Source organism: Mesoplodon densirostris, chromosome 13, assembly GCF_025265405.1.
Source record: "Mesoplodon densirostris isolate mMesDen1 chromosome 13, mMesDen1 primary haplotype, whole genome shotgun sequence".
NCBI lineage: Eukaryota > Metazoa > Chordata > Mammalia > Artiodactyla > Ziphiidae > Mesoplodon > Mesoplodon densirostris.
The window spans coordinates 75,813,485-75,827,517 of NC_082673.1; the positions used below are offsets into that span (position 1 = coordinate 75,813,485).

Consider the following 14,033-nt stretch of genomic DNA (forward strand, 5'->3'; position numbering starts at 1 on the left):
TTTCTTCCATGATAACCCACATAAAGCATGGCTAGTGAAGTATACAGGGGCAAAACACTGTTAGGTGGATGTGCTGTAGGAATAATTGCATAACCAAAATTCTTTTCACTTTTACAGAAATAACAGGGTAAATCTGAGCTTCCTCTTGTTGAGGAGGCATAATAATTTGGCAGAATCAAAATAAACCCATAGAAATGTCTTTGTAAAAGTCCCAGCAGCAGTGATATGTCTCCTTTGTTGCCATAATCTGATGCCATGGCTCTGTACAATCAGCACAGCAACTAGAGGAAGAAGGTTTTGTGTATGTCTGTAAACCTCAATGTAAGATTATATATCAAGCATCATGTTGTACTGTTGTTTCTTCTTCTGCCTGCCACATTTTTTGATAAAAACCACATACAGTGTCAAAACCACTACCCAGCAGCATACATAGATGGATGATGAAATAGTTAGAACTTTCTTTTTGGATTCTGAGAATGGCTTTTTAGATTCCTCATAAATGGTGAAAATCAAGCCACCCAGAAGGATTACAGACCAAACCAATACTGGAATGAGTCCCATGAAATTAACAACAATGGTTTTCCTTCTAGATGTGCCCCATCTGGTTTGTTTATGGTTAAAAATGCAAACATCTTAGCAGGAAGTAAACTTGACATGTATAACACTGAGTAGAAGGACATGAAGAGCATGACAATATTTCCTCTAAGGCAGGTAGCAAAGGATGATTTTATGAGAGCTACTAACTGGAAGGTTAACAAGAAGAGGAGGATGTTCCAAACGTTACCCCTGTAGAAGAACCGGATTACTGTGGCAATGAGAAAGAAAGGGAAGAACCCAGTGATGACTGCTTCATAGGTCATCCACAAGTGATGTTTATGAAACCACATGGCATTGTACAGCCACTCCCAGAAGTAGGACTTGCTCCAACGGGTCTGCTGGTTTAACCATCTGAGATATTTTATAGGTGTTTCAGTAAGGCACTTGGATCAAGGTGTGTATTTTGTTGCATAGCCCAGACTCAGCATCCAGTTCATTAGATGCCTGTCATCTCCAAAACTACATTGTCTGCCCAGAAATGCCTGATTGTACCAGTCTTCCACAAATTCATTCAGTAAGGAGTTTCTGTACATTCCCAGAGGTCCACTAATGCACTGGACACATCCAAAATAAGACCGACAGACCCTTTCTATGTTAAAAGCTATCCAATATTTTACACTGCTGGGGAAGGAAATCCAGGAATCATACTTGTTTAAAATCTGCAAGAAAAATAAAAGTAACTAAAAATAATTAAATAAAGGTAAAACTGAGCTAAAATTTCCAAAAAAATCTGCACCATCTTGAGGTCATTACCTAGTGTTTTGTTATTTTATTTGCCTATTTTTGACATGGTCATATTTTATTTTCTCTAATTCTGTATTACTGGATTGATTTGGTAACTGGAGTGCATATATTGGGACTCATTGATAATAAATACTTTTTTCTACTTCATCATCCTCTAATTTTTTGCTATGATTTTTGTTCCTGTTCTTGTTGTTATGTTATAATATTGAGGGTTTTTTTAGGCTTAATTCTCAGCTCCGAAGTTCTCTCCCACTCTTTCTTACCATCTAATATTTGAAAATTTTTAAGTCCTATTCTCTCCCACTCTGGTTAATTTCCAACTCATGAAATTCTGCTAATTTTCCTTCTCATTCCTCCCTACTTTTTGGCAATGCCAATGATAAAAAGGTTTGCTCTGGCTTCTACCCAAAACTTGAATCCTGAAATAAGGCTCTATACAAAGTCTGTTGAAAATTGTCAGTTTTTTCTTGGCAATATTTCATAATTACCTCCTCTGTCTCAACTTTGTTCAGTTTTCATCTGAATTTTGCATGCTTCCTTTTTATCACCAGGCTATTTCTGTGTCCATCTAGTACATTTTCTTTCCCTTCAGTATCACCATGCATATAAATATGGTTTACACAGCAATGCGATGTAATTTAAAACTTTAAATTTAAAGTTATATTTCCATATGCTTCTCATCTTTTGCTAAAAGCTAATTGCACTTTTGCAAAGGAGTCATTTTAAACCTCACATATTTTCACATATTTGTTTTCCCATCCAATACATTTCAATATTAATATTGATAATGATTAGTAACAATATTAATATTTGTTTCACTAATTGTTTCTGCATTGACAGCAAATAATAGGAAATAAATAATTGGAAAACCATGGGTTTTAAATACATAGGTATGAGATGTAGAATCCATTCCCTGCCATACTTCCTTTTTTTTTTTTTTGCGGTACGTGGGCCTCTCACTGTTGTGGCCTCTCCCGTTGTGGAGCACAGGCTCCGGACGTGCAGGCTCAGTGGCCATGGATCACAGGCCCAGCCACTCCACGGCATGTGGGATCCTCCCAGAGCGGGGCACGAACCCGTGTCTTCTGCATCGGCAGGCGGACTCTTAACCACTACGCCACCAGGGAAGCCCCATACTTCCATTTTTTAACCCTTGTATTAAATGAGTTCCAACATCATTTTATCAGAACATTAAGTTATGGCTCAAGAAGAGATGGTGGAAACCATACACACTTACATTATATTTCAGATGACTTTTCAGCCACCACATACGTGGGTTATAACCCAGGATTAAGCAAAGAAATCATAAATTATTTTAATTTAAACAAGAGAAGACACAGTAAAGTGTGTTCGAGGCACATTCTAATGTGTATCCAGCACCAAAAACAACATGTGGCACAAAGTTTGGTGTGTAGTAAATATATCTTCAAGGAGTTAATGAGTGAGGGTGCTACTAAAAGTGACTCATGCAAAAAGTGAAGCCATATGTACCTGGACATCTTCCCAGACACCTCCAAAGTTGGGGTCTTCTTCTAAAACTTTTACCATCTCCACAGTTGAGGCAGAGTCAAGCATGGTGTCTGAATCACAAACCTGCAAAGAAGAAAGTAAGAAGTAAATTAAAGAAGAGAAGATGATGAGTGTACTCCATGTAGTCAAAAGTGGGCATATATATGATATCTTCAGCCTTATTGTCGCAAGGCCCCAATAAGCAAGTATCACAGGGTTGACAGAGTTTGTTATATTGTGGCCAATACAAAAAACTTGTTTTTCAGCAAACTCAATATTTAAATTCATGACATTGCTGTATAGAACAGCTGAAATGATGGGTTAGGTATGGCTCAGAATGTGACCAGCTTTTCCTGGTTTGCCATGGTTGCTCCTAGTTTTGGCAATGAAAGTTTCATGTCTTAGGTAGCATCCTAGATTTCTAGGACCTAGAAAATATCTTGGGTTGGTCACTCGAGATGTCTTTTTTTTAAATTGCTTTAACTAAGGCTATTAGGCAACTTGTCCCACAGGTCTGAAAGATATTGAAAACTTCTGTGACAGTATTGAAAGGGAGGCAGGTTTAACAGTGATTTTTCTCCAGTTTTAATATGGTGAATAAGAGACAGGAAGACAATTCTCTTAAAACTGGTTGTATAATTCTAAAGCAAGATGTCCATATGACCTTGACTTTGCAAATGACACTCTGTCAGAAAGGAAACTTGCATGACCTTCAGATAATGTTTTATTCTAGAGTATTAAGTATTCATCTAGCCCTTTGTACATAAAAGTAGATGTAAATAACTTAAGCAGTTGTAGAAATTCTAATTGTTGTTCTTAAAAACAATCTTGATATGGGTCAAAGAACACAATTTTGAAACCAAGAAAATTATTGGGTTTTTTCTGTATCATGAACCCCTAACAGACATTTGTGTTTGCACCTTTGTAGACATTAGATTCCAGTCCTGTTAATTGTATTGGAGGTTTTGTTACATAGCTGTAAACTGGATTAAATCCAGAATTCTTCTAGTTTCCTCAAATATATGGTTAAGACTCTCCAACGAATGTTGCCAACTTTTTCCCACTCATCTGCTTTGGAATCACTAAGAACAAAGACTCCCTTGAATATCTCTGGAGTGACTATACCAGGTCTTCCTCACTACTCAGATGGCAGCCAAACTTCAAGAACTTGAACCTTAGGTCTACATCTCCCCATAAAGAAAGGCTCCTGCAGACTCTAGGAACTTCACACTAGCTTAAAACCTCAAAATCAAATTGATGAGGAAGAGAAGTAGCTGACATCAACATAAGTTTCTTCTGCCAGAAGAAAGATGCCAGATCAAAACTTCATAGTTTAACCAAATGTGAAACACTCTTTTTCTCTTTCTTTCCTTTCAATACTCTGGCATTAGCTTGGAAGGATAATTCAGTCACCCATCTCCCAAGACATTGCTAAGGGGGCTAATCTTAACACTTCTGGGGAAATTGAAACTCAGTTACACAAGATCAGTGAGCAAAACACTTGACTTAAAAAGATGACTCCTTTGATGAGGTCTTTTCTTGGAATTATTTGATTTTGATTGGTTTGGGTCTTGAGGACCATGGCTCTAAAGTGCTCTTCAGACATTGGGAATTATCCTGCTTATAATAGTCACCGAACTCTCTCTGGTGTGTTGTATTCTCTCAAAAGCTTTATATACATGTTCACAGTCACTAAGTGCCGAGCAAATGTTCCTTAAAAATATCTCCTAATTTTTTTAAAGAACAATTCCTTAAATTTTGATCACATTTCTGTTAGGGTGAGAGTCTGATCTAAATGTGGAAATTGTTAAAAAGAAACAACAGGCCCAAAATGGAGTCAGTTGTGCTTGGCCCCATGTCAGCAAACCAAGACTTAATATTGAACCTAATTATAATTTAGGTCTCTAAAAGGAATGTGACTTTCAAGCAGTCAATATGGAATTACCTGGTCAGCACTAGTGAGGAAATCTGCCTGATAGAACCCCCAGCTTCTCCCAAAAGAAGGTAACCTTGCCTGAAACAATCCACTTCTTGCTAGAAACTTCCTTTTTCTAGCCCTTTCTGCCAGAAAACAAAACAAAACAAAACAAACAAACAAACAAACAAAAAACCAAAACCTTTTCATTATGTACAGCTTCTCAGAGTTCCTATCTGCTAAGATGGGATGCTGCCTGACACATGAATCATTAAATAAAGCCAATTATTTGACCTTCAAATTTACTCAGTTGAATTGCATTTTGTTTTTTAATATTATTATTTTCTGGGAATGTAGCAAGGCCATGGTAGATATAAATTGATCAGAGCTAACATGTAATGAACCAGTTTCACATCCACATCCAAACAATAAATGACATGGTTGGCAGATATGGGGGTATTATCTGTAATTCCCATTATTTTGCCAACAAGCCTGGCAGTCCTAGATGGAATTTAATCAAGACTTAGCCTAATTATTTATATCACAAGCAATTATTTTTACAGTTTTTTCACTACTTTATTAAAATAGTAGGGATTTGATATACCAGTTTTGAAAAAGAAAAAAAAAACTAAGAAAATAATTTGTAGAAGCATAAACTCTCACAGTTGAAGGAGAATTTATACATATGTAGCATGACCTGCTCACATAATAAGTTAAGGAATCCCAGCATTTTAAAAACTGCATCTGTGTCAGTTTTACTAATTGGTGTTTTTTCTGAAAAGATTATATACTAATAAAAATGTTGGTGAAAACAGCAATTTAAATGCATTATTGGAACATATCACTTAAGGAGTATATAGGGTATCCGGTTATAAAAACTGAACTCATCACCTCTCTAGATTTAACTAATTATAGCAATTTGGGGTTAACTTCTGAATTTTTAATTTTATATTGCTTATTTAGAAGCATAATAAATATATTTTCTAAATAAAACCCATTTATTGTTTTATTGGCCTTCTATATTGGCCCAGCATGGTCTCACTTTTCTAGGGGAAAAAATTTAGACAAAAACTAGGCATAAGTTTTTCATTGTAGAAAATAGGATTTTTCTAATACCTCAGTTTATACTCAAGGGTCCCAAGCCTCAGAAACCTAAGCAAATTCCTCCAATAGCAATGTTTTGCCTCCCTCATGACTTGTCTGTCACTGTTTTGTATACGGCTATAAGCCTAGCAGGCCAGTAACTAGGGTAGTAGAAAGTGAAGGCATAATTTCAAATCCACCTTTCAACCTCTCAGCATCCAGAGTTTATGGCCACACCCACTTCTATTGACTCAAGCTGGGAAAGGTAAAACCAGAAAAAGCTAAAATAAGACTAAAAACAACAGGAAGGGGGCAACCTAGAATTAATATTCAAGTAACTCTGCCTGCTTGTAAGATAAGCAAGCCAAGGGAAATGCCTCTCTGAAATGACGAAACTTGAACCAAACTTCTGAGGTTCTGCATATTTAAATTGGTCCTGCCCCTCCCAGTTTCCAACAGCAAATTGCTAGAAGTTCTCTGAGAAAGATTGTTCACATGGTGAGTTTAACTGTAAGAAGGGAAAGCTCTCAGAAATCTCCTGGGAGGGGTTTGTTATAGTGGGATCAAAGAGTTTTCTAAAGAAGTTCAATTTCTGGATGTTCTTTGGTGATAGAATGCCAACTAGAAAACCACCATCTACGACAGTCTGTGAAAGCATGTATGTTCATGGATATAACAGTATTAATTTGTTTGTGTGTGAAGGGTATAACTCTAGTCCTTCTTAAAATCAGTCTAGTAGAAACAGGATTTCTAGCTGTCTCCTCACCAATTAATGGGAAGTGTGCAATTTCATGAATGTTGGCTGTTTAGCTCTGGGCTAGAAACTGTGGGAGAAAAACACCAGTTCACAAGGAGCTTAACCTCACACTGGGAAAAACCACAGGACTGATTTGCACACAGGAAACAATTGGAGAACAAATCAAAATGTCTTTCTGTGCACGCTGAATGTATCACTGTAATTTGTTTAAACTACATGATCGCCAGTCAAAAGATTTCTCACTAGGAGATATGGAAATGAGGCAAAGTCACCAAATTTTGACTAACATGAGTAGAAAATGTCAAGACAAGAAGACGTTATAGGGGGGAAGCAGCCGCTTCAGTCTTAACCACAGAATCATCAGCTAAATTGTTTAAGACCATGGCTCCTCCTCCTTCACTGTTCTAGCCAAGAGACAGTGCCACCGCCTTCTCCGTATGTAAAACAGGAGTTGGTAAACTAAGGTCTGCGGACGAGTCTGCCTTCCCACCAATTTCTGTATGGCCTGGGGGTTAAAAATAGCTTTTACTTTTTTAAATAGTTGAAAATAAATTGAAAAAGAATTTTTTGTGACACATGGAAATTATATGAAATTCAAATTTCAGTGGCCATAAATAAAGTTTTATTAGACCCTAGTCATGCACATTCAGTTTCATATTATCTATGGCTGCTTTCACACTAAAACAGCAAAGTTGAATAGCTGCAACACAGACCATATAGCCTGCAAAGCTTAATGGTTTCTATCAAGCCTTTTACAACAAGAATGCCAACCCTGAGTCAGAGAATTGGTTGGGGGGCCGGGGATGGGTCTCTTTCATAAAAAAACAAAGAATAAACTAAAAGAACAAGTTGAGATAAAGTACATTCTAAGTCCCAATTTAACTCTACTAGAGATTTTTACGATTGCCTCTACCTTCTATTCTTATAATAGGCCAAGATTTGACTCTTATAACAAATCAAGAGGTTACAATGAAATCTTGAGTTCTGCACTTTACTACTTTTATGACCTTGAACAAACTGTTACCATCATCATGATACCAGAGTGACACACTGTATGTTAAAGTACTTGGTAAATTACAAGGCTCACAGAAAAATCATATATGCCATTAGTATAGGGTAATAATCTTTAATTGTTTATACTTGCTAAGTAAACCCACTAATTACCATGAACAGGGAACTCAGTAAAGAGAATCACTAAAAGGAACATGAGAATGGATTACATATCAAGAATATTTTATCACAATGAACGAGTTCAAATGTATCCAACACACCTATAGCAGTTAGATATATAAATTGCTATAAATGTGTGAAATAAGCTGTTAGACTGTAAGTCCATTCCAATTTATCTCACTGGTCTTAAAGTTAATCTACCTCACAACAATTTAAATAAAAATATCCTGTAGAAATATTGTTATTTATTCTACCATATGTTTTTCAACTTCTAAGACCCAAGTCTAAAATGCTGAGTATCCATGTTTCATCTTTTTTTAAACATATTTCCTTTCAGATTGATTGGTGTGTTCTCCACCTCTGCCTGTCCCGAACCACTTCAAAGGGCACTGAGAGCTACACAACAAGAGGAAACCTTAACTCTTCTGGCTGCCTTCAATGAGGAAACAGGCTGAAGATAAATCAAGACCCTGTCTGTTGCTACTGCCTTCATCCTTTGTCTGCTTGTAAACCTCAATCCTTTCTTAATCTTGACCCTTCATCTTAACCTGAACCCAGCGAGACTATTTCTTTCTACCACATTTGAAATTACTCTTGATTGTGACCCAACTACCTAGTTTCCCTGCCACCACTTAACCACAAAATAAATGGAAAGTCCTCCTTTCTCTTCCTTCCCTTGGGACATTGCTCTAGTGAAAAGGGGTCAGCCAGAACCTCAACAACAAAATTCACAAATAGTTATTTATCAGCAAACACAATATGGTTCCAGCCCCCTGAAGTCCTAAGAGTACCAGACCAAAGTAAACACATTACTGAAAGGAAAAGAAAGCACTATGCAAAACCTTGGAATCAGACAGATCTGAGTCCCAATCCACCATTGACCAGTTATATTCATTTGGACTAGCTTCTTAACCTTAGACTCCTTACCTCACCTTTCTAAGTCTCCATCTCTTGGGTGAAAAATATGGATAATTATATCCACATCATAGGTTTATTGTGATGGAGAATTAGATAATGTATGTATAGTGCTTAAAAGGACTAGCTCATAGTAAATGCTCAATAAAAGGAAGGCATATATACTAAGAAGTGATAAATCAAAACCAGAGGCACAAACTAAGGACACTAATCCAATGAGGAAAGGAGTTCTTATCATCGCTGTAAATAAAATATGACACAGAGAGCAAACACTAATGCCTGATCCAATGTCCAACAAACATAAACAAGTCAGTGTACCTGAGAAGACAATGTAAGAATCCTTAGATTGGGCCATCTACTAAGGAAAGAATTATATTAGAGAACAGTTTACAGCTGATTATGATTCATTTATAGCATGAATTACAGCCTTGGAGTACAATGTATGAAAGTTCCTGTAGTAAAGCCTGGACCCATGGAAACTTAACAAAAGTATTTGTTGCATCTTGAGTCAGCATCTCTTCATTGACTTTGACCCTGCTGAATATGATACTACTTAAAATAGAAACATAATCTTTTGTTTAGGAAGTACATAAATATATATGACACAGTTTTATCTGTTTAATATAGGCCCTAAGAACTGCATTGTTTGATGAAAAAGAGTACATATGACTGGTAATTTGTATGGGACCATATGCATGCAGAAGATGGGGGAAACCAAAGAACTGGGAGAAAAAATAACCTTCACGGGGCTTCCCTGTTGGCGCAGTGGTTGGGAGTCCGCCTGCCGATGCAGGGGCTACTGGTTTGTGCCCCGGTCCGGGAAGATCCCATATGCCGCGGAGCAGCTGGGCCTGTGAGCCACGGCCACTGAGCCTGCGCGTACAGAGCCTGTGCTCCACAACGGGAGAGGCCACAACAGTGAGAGGCCCGCGTACTGAAAAAAGAAAAAAAAAAAACCTTCACGAAAATAGAATATTGCACACAGTTGACCAAAAGCTCAATCAAAATTCACAGCACATGGTCATTAATTATATTAAACAGACTTCTGGGACTTTATCAATATTACATGATATTTTCATTAAAAAAATCTTTTTCTATTTATTTGCATTCTGGATAAATGGAATTTACATGTAAGCATGCAGCTAGATTTACCAGCTTCAGATTAAGCAGCAAATACATAATGGTGAATGATGGGAGTGGCAAATACAAAATCATAAAATCTAAGAATTTTAGAGCTAAAAAAGCCCATTTGAAATTAATGTGTAAATAATTTCAGAAAAAAAAATGTCCTCACAGGAAAAAAAAAAAGATGATCTTTCTTTTGGGAGAGAGATGGGGAATGGGGAGGACAATCCTCTCTTATAGTATTTGGTTTATGGTATAAGATCTCAAATCTAGCCAATGGAAAGCCTCTACTTCTGGACACCTAAACAATTTGGCGTTTCTTTATTACTCGTCTTGAAAGAGATTAGGAAGATATATTCCTTCTTTGATAGAATGAATTACCCAAATTGTTATAATTCTTGTCTCTGCTCAGCCTAGAATATCTTCAAAACATCGAATTTTTTAAAAAAGGAATCATTTGGTTATTCTCCTTTCCTTTTTAGGAAGGCTTAAACATAAGTGAAGTTTATAGAAGGTATAAAGCAAAGGTGACAAGCCAGCTGGAAAAGTGAGAAACCAAATGTTGTCACCTCTAAGTCTTAAGCAATGAAACCCCTTATTCCAAATATTTGGAATTCTTATTCTAAAAAAGGGAATCAGGAAATCCTATAATGGTGGCCCTTAAACACCAATCTAAACAACTAAGTTGAATCTAGATTCAGATTTTCCCTTTCCTAGTTCAATGTGCTCTTAATCTTATCCTATAAAATGAAGAATACAAAGAAACATATTATATAACATTCTCAACATCGGCCCTCAGAATATTTAAGTTACTCTTAGACTTCCTATATAGAACAGGAACCAATCAAATATTATATACATTCAATTCTCATTATTCACAGTAGCTATGTTCTACCAAGTTTCTATGAACAATGAATTAGCAAATTTGCTTCCAGCAGAAATATAGGGTTAGGGTCCTCCAAGCCTCTGATCACAATATTTTTGTCTAGTGATTAATGTCTAAACGTTTTTTATTTGTGCTTCTGTTTTAAAACACACACACACACACACACACACACACACACATGATTCATTAACAGTGAACTCATGTCCAACTATAACTACACTATAACTCATGCCTGAGTAAAGCTCATCTAACAAACCTATTTTCTCCATAAGGCAATTATAGTCTTCGTGTGTTACGAACCCTGGATAGCACTTTGACGCTGCAGTTGGGGACCAACATTTTTTCACTTTGTTATTTTTCTTCTTCTGTTTTTCTATCTTCTCTGTCTCTGAAAGGAGCCACTAGAATCACAGATGAATTCTCTACCACATTGCATTTATCCTAGACTAAATCTTTCCTCAATATTCCAGGTCAGTATTAATTATTTGAGGGGCTATAAAACTGAGATAGTAGTCAGTAGAGAAGACTAGAAATGACAGCTGAGAGAGATAGAGGAAGAGGTGATAATTGATAAAGATTGGTCTGGAATAGACCAGAGGATGTCTACCCAAAGAGCCCAGGAGAGTAGATGGAAGGTTACCCTTGAGATAGGAAGGGTAACTTTGAAACTGTAAGCAGGAGAGAGTAAAGAAGATCTTGACAGCCTTCAGAACACGTATTTTTTTATATTCTCTTTCATAGGAGGCAAGATCACGGTAGTTAGCAGGGAGGAGTTTGGGTAAGGCCTTGGCAAAGTGGTGAAAATATGAAATAATAGACATGAGAACAATTAGCAAAACATTTACTCAAGATCAAATCAAATGAAAAGAGTGCTGACCAGTGCTGAGGATCCAGCTGCAACTGGAAACCAATCATTTTGGCCATCTCTCTGCACAGTTAAACAGTGTTCTCTAGCCAGGTTAGCAAGTATGAGCAGATGGTCAATTTCTTCCCCTACCCCCATTCTCTCTTGTGTATTAGCACTTGAACTTTGCTTCCTTCCATCCTGAACCAACTTGGACTCCACATTCAATCACTTGTAATGCTCAGGAGTCAATAACCTCAACTCCTCCCCCTTTGTCTTTCTGTGGCTTCTGCTCTGCAACTCTTGGACTTTGGGTCAGTCAGAATGGAAGATGAGAGTGTATTTTTTATTCAATATTTATTGAAGTATAGTTGATTTACAATGTTGTGTTAATTTCAGGTGTACAGCAAAGTAAATCTGTTATACATATATTTAAATTTTAGAAATTTCCACTGCTATAGGGCGAGGATGGTTAAGTATCTGGGGATTTGATGAGGGATGACCGAATGGAATTTACTGGTCTAAGAATGCCAAAAGATTTTTTTACCCTGTTTAGATGGTTGGAATGGGCTGAGAATCTACAAAGGATTCAGGGCCCGTTAACAGTTGCTGCTAGGGTCAGTCTATCTGGAGGCTTCAACCTGAAGGAAGGAAATTTCTCAAGCCTGGTTAGATCTGTAGCAGGAAGGCTATTCTAACATTTCATATTTTATATTATTTTTTCCGAAAGGTACAATGTCAAATTGTCAAGGATACAAGCAAAATTCAAAACAAAAAAGATGGGAGATGTAGATTTGGGAAGAGCAGGTTTAAAAAAAAAAAAAAGGAAGAAAACTCACGGGAACCCTACTAACATTCTAAAAAAGAAAACCTCAATGACAGCTAGGAGAGGAGAAACCCAAGAGTGTGCAGGCAGGGAATTAATGAGAGACACAGCCTGTCTGATTTTCATGCAAGCAAACGACATCACTAATGTTTTCAAAGTTCAAGTTGCAGTGAATGAGGTAATGCTGTTTGGAAAGTGAAATAAACATGACTTAGGTTTTGCTCTGGGAAGTTGATCTCCCCCACCCTTTTTCATTTTCCTATTCTTTTCCTCTGTGTCTAAATCTTGAATTCCTTATCCTGTTAAATCAAAATTGTTTTCTCCATTCTCATTTTGCCTAGTCTCTGTGAAACATTTCCTTCGGCCTGCAGATTTTCTCAAGACACTTCTGCTGGGACAGACACTATTTTTTTGCAAGGCTGGTGATTTTAAGATTGTGGAAAATAATGTTGGACTTGACTTGGCACATCCAAGGTGGAAGAAAAGGTAAGATAGAGGAAGAGAAGGAAGGATGAGTCTCCTGTTCAAAATAATCTTGATTTCCAACTAATAACACTGTACAAGTTAAGCATTTTCATTGTCTTAACCATTTCATAAGATGTTTTTTCTCTCTTTCGGAATGTGCTTTCAACAGTCATGCTGTTTTCAGATGAACTGAAAGGAGTAGTGTGTCATAGGACAAGTCATAGCATATGACTGGAGAGATACAAAAGATGCTTTATTTAAACGTATGTTTGTCCTGGAAGATGTGGAAACCTACCTGTACATAATCCACACTTCGTCCCAGTGCCCTGAAGGCCATGTACATGACTTCTCTTTTTCCACCCCATTTTTGCATGATGCAAATTGTCTGTTGGACAAGACCAACTGTGTGACAAGTTGTGAGCTTTCTTTATGTGACCCATCCGTCTCACCAGGACCATTAACGTAGAAGTTGTTTTTCCATATATAAGTGGCTGATTTATCCCTGCCCATGACTTCACTGAAGATGTCCATCATGTAAAGGTCATCTTCCGAGTTTCCATCTGTGACCATGACAACTTTAATTCCAGGGTAGGTTAGCCTTTTCACAGATTGCAAACATTTCTGTAAGTAGTCTGGATCTTCTTGATACACAGCAATGCAAAGGGCAACAGTTTTGTTCAAGTTAATGGGGATATTTCAGTAATTTTTCATTTTTCAGTGCTCCAAAAGGCAAACAGATTTTGAATAAGGAAGTGTAAAGCTAAAAAGGCACCATATGGTCCAAAAGATAAATAGTAATCATCTGTATGGATAAATTGGTAGCCAACAATATAAGAAACTATCATTCCAGTGAGGAGAGAGGCTCCAAAGAGCGTGGTTCCAGATATTCTCAGGAAACTTAGAAACTTCTCACAATGCATCTGTAAAATAATCACATGATGCACTTGGTTAACCACTCTTGTCCCATGCTTGTTATATACATGGTATCACAGGGAGAGCATTGGACTAGAAGCACTCCAGGACTTCTAACCCTGAGTTTCTTTCCTTTTTTAAAAAAAAACTTTATATTTTATATTGGAGTATAGCCAATATTGTGATAGTTTCAGGTGCACAGCAAAGAGACTCAGCCATACATATACGTGTATCCATTCTCCCCCAAACTCTACTCCCATCCAGGCTGCCACATAACATTAAGCA

At 37.1% G+C, this 14,033-nt stretch overlaps 1 pseudogene; it reads right to left on the reverse strand.

Annotated features, from left to right (window-relative positions):
• Positions 1-327: 327 nt before the first annotated feature.
• On the reverse strand, positions 328-13,756 carry LOC132500775 (hyaluronan synthase 2-like; annotated as a pseudogene).
• Positions 13,757-14,033: the final 277 nt, after the last annotated feature.